The sequence below is a fragment of the Macaca mulatta genome, chromosome 7 (assembly GCF_049350105.2).
Source record: "Macaca mulatta isolate MMU2019108-1 chromosome 7, T2T-MMU8v2.0, whole genome shotgun sequence".
NCBI lineage: Eukaryota > Metazoa > Chordata > Mammalia > Primates > Cercopithecidae > Macaca > Macaca mulatta.
Genome location: NC_133412.1, coordinates 157,246,882 through 157,258,254, shown reverse-complemented (window position 1 = coordinate 157,258,254; position 11,373 = coordinate 157,246,882). Strand labels below are relative to the sequence as shown.

The 11,373-nt window shown below is 36.6% G+C and overlaps 1 long non-coding RNA gene across 1 annotated transcript; it reads left to right on the top strand.

The window, feature by feature from the left end:
- The first annotated feature begins 3,220 nt into the window (after nucleotides 1-3,220).
- LOC144329675 (uncharacterized) lies at nucleotides 3,221-9,444 on the top strand. Its single transcript, XR_013395290.1, has 3 exons — nucleotides 3,221-3,357; nucleotides 6,630-6,732; nucleotides 7,489-9,444. It is a non-coding gene; the product is annotated as an uncharacterized LOC144329675 (long non-coding RNA).
- The last annotated feature ends 1,929 nt before the right edge of the window (nucleotides 9,445-11,373 follow it).

The following is an 11,373-nucleotide window of genomic DNA, read 5'->3' as shown; positions in this document are numbered from 1 at the left end:
ATGCATTTCTTATCTGGAAGAATCATGCAGTGCCCAATGGCCCCTCCCTCACTGATCCCTTCTACCTGTGTGCTACCCTGGCTCCTTACTTCAGCCCTCTTTTATTTTCTTCCATTGTCCGTCTGTTTCATTTTTTAAATTGCATGTGTGTATTTATTTATTTATTTTCTTGAATACTCCTCTGCCTTTTTTTCTGATTCTGCTACGGTGTTCAGTTGTAATGAGGGTTTCCATCCATCTTAGCTAGAGCAGGCATATATATGTCAGTAAGGATTATACGTAGAAAGTGAGTCACACATCACTCACAGTCATCAACACACTAACTTTTTAGCTCAACTTGCATGCTGCGTATGTCAGCAAGTAGTCAAAACAATAAACATGCGCATTGTTTTAATGTGCCAATTAAATTGTGTATATGTTTAAACAATCACCATGATTACATCATGACGTAATCAGAAAGACTAGAAAGCGTTGTAACTATCAAATCTCATTTTGGGGATCAAAAGGATCATGAATGGATAGGTATGTATGTGACTATGCATACGTGTGCATTACACTGTCATCCCCTATATCAGCACTGAATGAGAAATAACAACTCATCTCACGAACTTGGTTGACACTTGCATAGAAAGAAGATGATAGGGGGGAAAAAGTGTATTTAAAGAGTTCAAGGAGAATATAGGATAGGACCTTGATTCATAACTGTGAAAACTGCTATTAAGGTAACCATGTAGGAGAGGGCGATTTGTACAAACTTTATAGAAAGCAGTTGGACAACACATATTAAGAATCCTAAAGGTGTTGATTTTCTTTGATCCAATTAACTCAACTTCTTATAATTTACCCTAAAGCAGTATTCAGAGATAAAAGAACAATTTTTATATGAGAATATTCATTGTAGCATTGTTTGTAATAACAATAAGGGAGTAATTGGGAGCAGCATAAATATCTGACAAAGAAAGGATATTTTCAATAAATCATGAAATATACAAGTGATTGAATAAAATGTTGTTATCAAACATCTGTTTTCCAAAGATAACTACAATTATAAAATAGATAGAAATAGACAGACATAGATAGCTCTGTGTGTGTGTGTGTGTGTGCACGTGTGTAGGTGTGTGCATATATATGTAATGTGCATATGTGTAAGTATATGTATTTGTTTAGTTAAAATACAAATTACTTAAGAATGTAATTTCTCACACAAGATTTTTGTGAGCATGGATACAATTTTGCAGAAAAAAGACTGATAGGAAATATACTAAAATCCTAATAATGAATGGTAAGATTTGGGGTAAATGAAAGCTTCATATATTTTCACTTTCTTAAATTACTTACATTGATCCCATATTATCAGTAATGAAGTAGTAAAATTACATCCAAAAAAGTCTCATACATACAGTATTTATATCTCCAAAATTCATTCCTAGTTTGCCTCAGTGATTTCTGGTCCTGATGCAGTTTGTAACTGAGCAGGAATGCTAAAAACACTTTCAAAGTCACCCTTTCGGCTGGATTCCTAGGGACTTATTAAGGTGATAAACACCTTTGGCCAAAACCTATGGTCAGCAACACTCTCAGCAAAATCAAATGTTCCCGTTACTTTTGCTTTTTATGTGTTTGAAACAAGGGCTACCCAAGCAGTTCATTGTGGCACCCCAGGCTGTGACCAGATTGTTTATCCTCGCACTGAGTTTGGGTGTCTAAATGAACCCAGGTATGTTTTAATAACCTTGGAACTGGGAACTCTTTTTGCACCATTTCCATACCCAGCCAGTTGCTGTATATCTTGGCAGTGGCAAGCTTATTTCTAAGGAAAGAGAAATATTTCCATTCTTTAATAAGTCATTCCAAGTTTCCTGTGATGTTATAAATAATCGGGCAAACAGCCGGCTTTATTCTGCTTAATTTGATATGGCAGATTTGAAATGTCAAAAAGTTCACTCTCAACATAAGCCATGCAACTGGACTCTGACCAATACTCTCATTCCTGATGGGATAAACTTTATCGTCAAGCTCACTCAGGAAGGCAGCTGGGACCCTGCTTGCCCTTCCCAGGCGCTGACTGATAGAGTAGTCTGAGTTGGCCCTGCATGTTGTGAGCATGAGGTCAGCTCTTCCTGGGTTTTCTCTTGGGGGACAGGCAACTAGCTTGACAAACTTAGCTAATATACCTGTCACTCAAGGGCAGAGAGGAGGAGGCCAAAGAAACAAAGTTGAAATTAACATGTGAGTAATTGGAGGAAGAAGCATTAAATATCATTTCAGGGTAAACATTTCAGTAAAAGAGATATTTTAGTCTCTCTATAACACTCTGTGTCAAATTTCCTTTCACGATCAAGTTCAAGGGCTGATTTACACGTTGGAAGTCCACAGAGAACTGAATTCTGGGCATACAGCTGAAGGTCACCTGACTGTAGTGATGAAAGATAAAACTACCATAAATTCAGATGCTTGGCTGAGATTTTTAAATCTGTTGAAAGAGCTAAAAGGGCATTTTGCCGATGAGTTTGATGTTTAATAGGATATTTTTGTTGTTTTTAGTCCTTTGCCTTGTATTTACAAATCGAACAGGCTCTGATGAAACAGCTCAAGTGTGGTTTGCATTGATTCAGAAAGGAATTATTTAAAGAGGAAAAAAAGTTGTTGAACTTGATTTAATGAGCTTGAATATTAAGCAATTTCCTTTAATAATACATTTGTTTAAAGTAAACTGTTCATAGTTCATCTGTTCTTATTTTTAATTTTGTATTTTATCCAAACCTGATCTGTTTTTCTTCCCAGTTTCTTATTATTCATCAGGCTGTTCATGTTCCAATTAAGATCATTTTAGACTGTGTTTTCTGGAAATAAATACATCAAGTTGATTTGGAAGAGCCAAGATCAAATGTGAAAGGAGTGATCAGGTTTTGAATGTAGAAAATGTTTAAAACGTGTGGGTTTCAAATTTTCTTAAAACCAAAATAAAAACATATTGTTTGTAAAATATAAAAAACCTTATGCTTCTGAGATCTCACTTGAATATTTACTTTACTTAATAAATACTCCTTTTGCTTTGAAGAATAGGCTGTAAACATTGTGTGAGAATCTTGCATATGGTGGGGTAAACACACAGGGGTTTTCACATAGCTATTGAGAAGTAAATAAATCTCATAGGCTTAAGGGCTCCCCAGTTCCTTGCTACACAGCCCTGTTGTCCACGGTTTACTTTTTTCCACAGGATGATTCTTAATACTTTACCAGATGGAAACACCACCACCACCATCTTTGCAGTTTCAACTCTCATGCATTAGGCAGCTATGATATCTTCATCTTACTTCCTTCTCCGGCGTTCCTTCTCATTCACACCATCTCAAGGTGAGTGCATTAGATGGATAAGTAATACATTTATTTCCTAGGGCTGTTGTAATGAAGTACCACAAACTGAGTGGCTCAAAACAACAGTAATTGTCTCTCAGCTCTGGAGGCTAGAAGTTGGAACCCAGCAGTGTTGGTAGGGCCATATTCTATCTGAAACCTGTGTTACTCCTTACCTCTTCCTAGCTTCTAGTAGTTTGCTGGCAGTGTTTGGCACCCCTTGGCTTGCAGCTACATAGCTACAATACTGCTTCGGTCCTCGCATGACATTCTCCCTGTGTGTTTCTGCCTTTATACAGTGATCTTCTTAGAAGGACAGCGAGAGAATTAGGGGCCCACCCTATTCCAGTATGATCTCATCTTAACTAATTACATCTTCAATAATCTTGCAATTACATTCTGAGGTACTAGGGGTTAGAAATTCAACATTTTGTTTGGGTTGGGGGGACATAATTTAACATATAACAGGTGTGAAAAGGCAATATGTATAACTGTGTGTTTAATGTTGCTTTACAAAAAGTTGGTCAGTAACTATTGTTCTTTTTTTTTTTTTTTTTAATTTTAAGCAACAATTATTTGTTAGAACTCCATGGGGACCTTCATAGAAATATTGAACTCAAAGTAAAGATGTAAGCTTGAGGTTTCTTTCTATGCAAGCATTTTCTAACTTTCAAACTCCTCAAACTATAGGGAAGCAGGACAGAAATCACCTCATACGATGCTCATAGGTTTGGAGTTAGTTGAAATGATCTTGTTTAAAAAGGTCAGTATAAAGTTTAATTGGGTATATTTAACTGAAGTATTAAACAGAGACATTGCTGGCCTGAAAAAGTTCTCATGCCAGATAAAGGCAAATATAATAAAGATGTCAGGGTGCTTCTCCGGAGCAAGTGAGATCATTATGCAATTATGTTACTTAGAAAGGCAAAGGGCAGAATACAATTTATACTATGAAATGTTACATTTCCAAGTTTCTGGAATTCACTTTTTTTTTTCATTTCTTTGCAGGTAATCCACTGGGCTAGCTATAGATTCTAATTAAACGTTGGCATGATTTCCAGTTAATTTCCAATTAATCCTGAGAGAATTTACTTAAAATCCTCAAGTCTTCAGACACCTCTATGATGTTCTAAAAAATTTTGACAATTAAAAAAATAGAATTAAATATTTGCTTCTATATAGAGCTGAATAGCCATCCCAAAGAAGTTCTAGAATTTTTTGACTATCTTAATTTATAAATTTAACCACCATTTGTTAACTATTTACTGTATTCAAGACATTATTTGATACTGGGATTGTAAACTAAGATTGAGTGAAACCTTTTAATTTTCATAAATTGTGATTTCACAGATACATGTGTAGAGGTTACTTTTTAAGTAGCCTGTAATAAGTGCCATACCCTAAATACAAATGTAGTGATGCTACAAAGAGCAAAGAGAGCTTCTTTGTTATAAGGAACAAAGGCAAAGAGAGCATCGAATGTAACTAAACAGATGAGAGAATCATAAGGTACACTAGTTAGAGTAGGTTAGGCTAGACAACCAAGCCATTCCAAAATCTCGGTAGGTGAACACACATGCAAGTACACACACACAGGCATATGTTTTTGTGTTTGTTTCTTTTGCAATTCATAATATGTGTTCAATATGGTTCACCTGGGGTTGGGAACCTTGCTTCAGTGCTTCCCTGATCACCAAGACACACAAAAAGAAAAATGGTAAATCAGTCAATGGCTCTTCAAGCTTCCATCCAGAAAGATCCATAGTAATCTTATCACTTGTGACCAAATCAACTCATAATACCATTAAAAAAAAAAAAAAAAAAAAAAAGCAAAACGTGGGAAGGAGAGAGGGTCCATATGTAAGAGACACAAACATAAAGTGTGTCCAGAATTTGAAGGGTGCTGGGATTTTTTCATGCACCCAAATGGGTATCACTGTGGACATCTGCAAAATGAAGAATAATATTTCAGTGAGTGGAAATTGTGTCAGGGTCTCAAAACACTCAATAGAGTGGAAAAGAAAATTGGGAAACAGTTGACAGCACTTTTGTTTGTTAAGTGGCAAATATTTGTGCATGACCAACGTTGGAAAACAAATATGACAAAAGTATACTGTTATTGGGCCACCAAGAATCTTGTATTAGTTTGGGTTCTCTCAGAGCTGACCTTGAGACTAGAAATGAGCTCAAGTAGTTTGGAAAGTTGCAATGGCTTTCCTGAGGTGTCTACTTGGCTAGGCTACTGTCCCCAATTATTCTAAGACTAATTAATTACCAAACACTAACTTAGATGTTGCTGTAAAGAGATTCTGCAGATATAATTAAAACTTCTAATCAGTAAACTTTATGTAGGGAACACTGTCCTGGATAATTTGTGTGGAATTGACTGTATCAGTTGCAAGACCTCCAAAGCAGGGCTGAGGTTTCCCAGAGAGAATAAATCTCACCTGTAGACAACAGCTCTGGCCTGTCCTCAGAGACTCCAGCCTGCCTATGATATCCCTTTTCTGACGGCCCACTCCATGATATCAACTTTTTAGCCAGCTCATGCATTTGTAAATTCAATTTCTTATAATAAATATCTTCCTATATTGTACTGCTACTGGTTCTGTTTCTTTGGTTGAATCCTAACTGATAAAATGATCATAGGAAGTACAATCGGGCAGCAGAAAAATGGGACAGAAAATAACACAGCTCAATAAAGTGTGTTTGTATGAGCAGATTACTGCTGTGGGTATCTGGGCTTAATCCCAGTGGAAACCTTCTAAATGACTGTAGACAAGAAACCGCCAAATGATTGCATGGTGGAGAAAACCAGGGTATTTCTCCATGAACTCTAGCTACTTATTGTTCAAGAGCATCTGTCCCCTCTACTTGTCCATTTCCCTCCTTTCCTGTGACAAAAGAAGCCCTGCAGGAAGACAGTGGGAAAATGCCATAGATGACTTGAAAGGATATGGGCTTAGAATGCACAGAATCTGATACAAGTCTACTTCAAAGACAATGCCTTTCATTTTTCAGTGACTGGGGAGGCAAGAACATGTTTTCAAAAGGGGTATAAAATTTGTGATTTAATCAACACATACTGAGTATTTAAAATGTTCCAGGCACTGTGAAAGAAACTGAATAAATATGATAAATATGGGTGAAGTATAGTCTCAGTCCTCCAGAAATTTCATAATCATTAAAAGTACAGTTGACCCTTGAACAACACAGATTGGAACTGTCTAGTTCACTTATACATGGATTTTCTTCTGCCTCTATCACCCAAGACACAGCAAGACCAACCCCTCCCCTTCCTCCTTCTTTTCAACCTACTTAACCTGAAATTGATGATGAAGACATTTGTGATGATCCACATCCACTTAAAGAAAGGTAAATATATTTTCTCTTCCTTACAATTTTCCTAATAACCTTTTTCCCCCAGATTTTTTTTTATTGTAAGAATACAACAAATTATACAAACGACATATAAAATATGCAGTAATAGACTGTTTATGTTATGGATAAGGCTTCTGGTCAACTGTAGGCTATTAATAGTTAAGTTTTTGGGAAGTCAAAATTTATACATGGATTTTTGACTATGCAAGAGATTGGCACAGCTACTCTCTAAGTTATTTAAGGATCAACTGCATTTGCAATGAAATGTCACAAGATTTGCAAAAGATATGTATACTTGTTGAGAAGTAGAGGGGTTAATACTAACCAGAAACATGTAGAGGCTATGAAAAAAACAGAGATATTTACCAAGCAATCATGGGAGAGAAGACCATTTCAGACCATTCCTTGAGTGCCACATTCAATTCCGGGTGCTATCCTTCAGTGAAAACAAGCACAAAGTAGAAAACAATGTAAGAGAGATAAACAGCATTGCGAAGTCAGAGTCCTACCGGAAATTTCAATTCTTCAGTTTGGTAGGAGAAAGAAGACTGGTGAGGTGGGGAAGGATTGGGCATTGGAGTGAATTTTTTAAAAATATTTTTGTATTCCCCCAATTGTTCACAGGTAGACGCTCCTCTAGAGAAGTAAGAAATCTTCATATCTGTCCCAGTTTCTCTATTTGGCTGAGAACTGAGTCTCACCTCAATATACATATTTTTTTGATGCCATGTCCTCTGTTTTTCATTTCAGTTTGATATTTGGGGAGAAGCAAAGAGTTCGTCACTGTATCTGAGCTCCCTCATTCTTGTGATCCAGTTTCACATGCTGCAGGTGGCCAGATCAGTTTGAGGCCAATAAGCACTTACCTAGAACGGGCAGGAGGGAGGAAGCAGAACCCAGCTGTCTTCTTGCATCCAGAGGTGCAACATTCCTGTTCAAAATCCAGGCACGTGGCAGCCGCATGCTGGAGGAGACACCTGCTTCATGCCGAATTCAGTAAAATATTAAGAATTATACAATTTTAAATTACAACGTTTCATTTTCTCTTCAGCCTGACCTAATTATTCCCAGCAGGGAGAGTTGGCCAATAGCATTGATTTTGATTTTTTTCTCCTTGGTCTGTAAGGAAAAGGCATTCGTCTCTCATTTGTTTTCTTTATTTTTCTTTGAACACCGCCGACGTATTCCATGCCAGCTCCTCCTCATACCTTCTTTCCCATTTTATAAGCACTGATGCACCTGTAAAACACATTTTTATAAAAGCCAGAGAAAGAACAGTGGCCATAAAAAGCTCCCACGCCTTTGCATGATCCTTGTTGTTAGCAATCCAGAAAAGGCCCCCTGCTCACAGCAGACGTTGCTTGGCAGCTGCTGCCTTGACTTTTTTCTTCTCCAACCATTGTGCTCATGAGCCTGGCAGGGTCAGAACAGAAAAATGCATTTTTTTTCATCATCACTTGACAGTGTTTTCTTCAAATCTCCAAGTTTTACAAACAAGGTGATGGCCATAAGAGACTTATCCTGACAACTCAAAGATTGGTGCATGTTTTGTCTGAAGGGGTCAGAGAAAGCAGGAAAAATAAAGAGAGATCATGCAAATAAACCTGCACATATCCACACACATCTAGATGCCCTTTAAATTTGCATAGGCCACACTGTTTTTTTTTTTTTTTTCCTTTTTCCTTTGGCTATTTATGTGATGCACAGGAAAATATTCACTTGCAAAAATGGACAACATGTATTGCCTTTCCAGTTTTTGCTTGAAAAGTCTTAAGGAAGAGTGTCATTACCATTTATCTCTACAGTTAAAATGTCAGACCCTTCTGAAAACTTAGGGTAAGGTTGGTTGATGGCAAGGATCATCTTTGTATACTGCTAGTAATCTCAAACGTTTGTAATTCATATTATTTGCTCTTTATATCATCCTTATATAAAATATTTGACCATTCATGAGTAGATTGGTATCGTTGACATTCCAGGGAATGTTGTACAAATAAGTCAGAGTCTTTCTGTTTTCTGGAAAGTCAATAATTATGAGATATTGTCAGGTCTTCTGTGATAAGAGATTCCATAGTAAATAATTTGGCCAATATTATGTTAACAAAGTTAAGTTTATTTTCTGCAAGATTTCTTGTACTTTATGATAGAATGCATACTAAGGTCTCAAGGAGCTAGGGTTCTCCAAAACACAGTTTGGAAAACATTTGGAAAGTAAATAATACTTCTTAGCTTTTTACTTTTCTCACTCTAAGTCTGACCCCTGAACACAAGTCCAGAAGTATATTACCCACTGCTTATTAGACATCTCTTAACAGATGGGTCTTGTTCACCAATTACCCTCAGTATATAACAAAGTGCCTGGTACACAGTTGCTAGTCATATTTTTGAATAATATAATAAATCTCTGAAGTCAGGAAAGTAAGTGTTGGTCTCTTTCATCTTCTTTAAAAACCAAGTTTGAAAAACCAGAGTTTAGTAGACACAATGGAACATTTGGCTTAGAAGAAAATAAATAAACTTATACATTTACTTGTGTTAATAAAGAAATAAAAGCTGAAAATTCTAATGGACTTACTATATGCGTGTAATCATATGGGGTTAATTGTTTTAGCTCATTGGACCACCAATATGCTTCAACACCATATTCATGACAAAAATTCCCAAATATGCCTTAAATGAGCAATAAAGGTCTTGCTTGCTCTAAGATATCATGATATTGTTCTTTCTGTTGAGTTAACTAGAATGGTTGGAAAAGATTTGCTATATGTCATTTTGACTTCTTCGTTTGGCAGGCTACAACTTATCTAACCATACTAACCTACAGTTCATGGGACATTAAAGTGCAAAGTCATGACTTCTAGAAACAGGGGTTAGGTAGGTGAGAGGTGAGATTTGCACTGTTAGATATATTTCAGCTCTACACATGTTTCTTAGTAATGCCAATGGGCACTGCAAAGAAACTTTAAACAATAAGTGGTAGTGTTTTTTTATTTGTTTGTTTGTTTGTTTGTTTTTGAGATGGAGTCTCTCTATGTCACCCAGGCGGGAGCGCAGTGGCGTGATCTCAGCTCACTGCAAGCTCCGCCTCCCGGGTTCCAGCAAGGTAGTGTGTTTCTTAATTCAAACAGAATGAAAGAGATATGGAAATCTGAGGGATCAAATGACTTTGGAATAAATTTTTGGTTTCTTTTTGTTTTTCTTCCAGAGGACATAAATAGTGCTAATGAATGAAAAGTTCAGGAATGTGGATCTCAAGTCAGAATAAGAAGATTAGAGAAACTAAAGCTACTCTAAAATGAAAAAAAAAAAATACAATTAAATAGTATTTTTCTTTTTTAAAAAAAATAATTGCAACTTCTGTCTTAGATTCAGGGAATACATGTTTAGATTTTTTACATGAGTGTATTACATGATATTGAGAGTAGGGATATGGATGGGCCCAACACCCAGCTAGTAAGTATAGTACCCAATAGGTAGTTTTCAGACTTTGCCTTCCTCCCTCTCTCCCCCATCCAGTAATCCCCAGTGTTTATTTTTCCACGCTTATCTCCACGTGTACCTAATGTTGAATTTCTGCTTATAAGTAAGAACATATGGTATTTGGTTTTCTGTTTCTGCTTTAATTTATTAAGATAATGACCTCCAACTGCATCCATGTTACTGGAAAGGAAATTACTTTGTTCTTTTTAATGGCTGCATAGCATTCCGTGGTGTATACGTACTACATTTTCTTTATCCAGTCTACCACTGATGAGTACCTAGATTGATTCCATGACTTTGCTACTGTGAATCATGCTGCAATAAACAAACAAATGCATGTGTCTTTTTAAAAATGAACAAGTGGGACCTAATTAAACTAAAGAGCTTCTGCACAGCAAAAGGAAATATTAACAAATACTTTACAGAATGAGAGAAAATATTCACAAACTATGCATCAAACAAAGGGCTATTATCTAAAATCTATAAGGAACTTACACAATTCAACAAGCAAAATGCAAATAACCCCATTAAAAAGTGGGCAAAGGACATGAACAGACATTTCTCAAAAGAAGATATACAAGCAGAAAATAGTAATTTAATAAAGCAGTAAGGTCCTTATTGTTAAATATTTTGAAGAAGTTGGTTATTTATCTGAGATTTTTGCATTGAATGAGATAACGGAGAAGGTGATGCCTCAGATATTTATATGAGCTCTCCTGGCTACAGGTGGTTGTGATACTCAGAATAGTCTAGTTTATTCCAGGAGTATGACTTAGTGTAGCAGGACGAGCTGTGAACAAAACCCCACAGACACCAAGATAGTGAAGGAAGTAGCTTTTAATCAGCTGGAAGCATCAGCAGACTAGCATCTCAAAATCTGAGCTTGTTGAGTGCACAATTTCTATCACTTTTAAGGGCTCACGACACTAAAGATTTTACATGACAGGGCCGTGATTGATTGAGCAATCTAGGGGGTATGTGACAGGGGCTGCATGCACCAGTAATCAGAATGAGACAGAACAGAATGAGAAGTTTCACAATGTCCTTCCATACAATATCTGGAATCTATGGATAACATTGGTTGCTAAGTCATGGGTTGAATTTTAACTATCAGGCTAAGGTCAGGCAGGCCCAGGCCTGGTTTTGGGTCTGGTG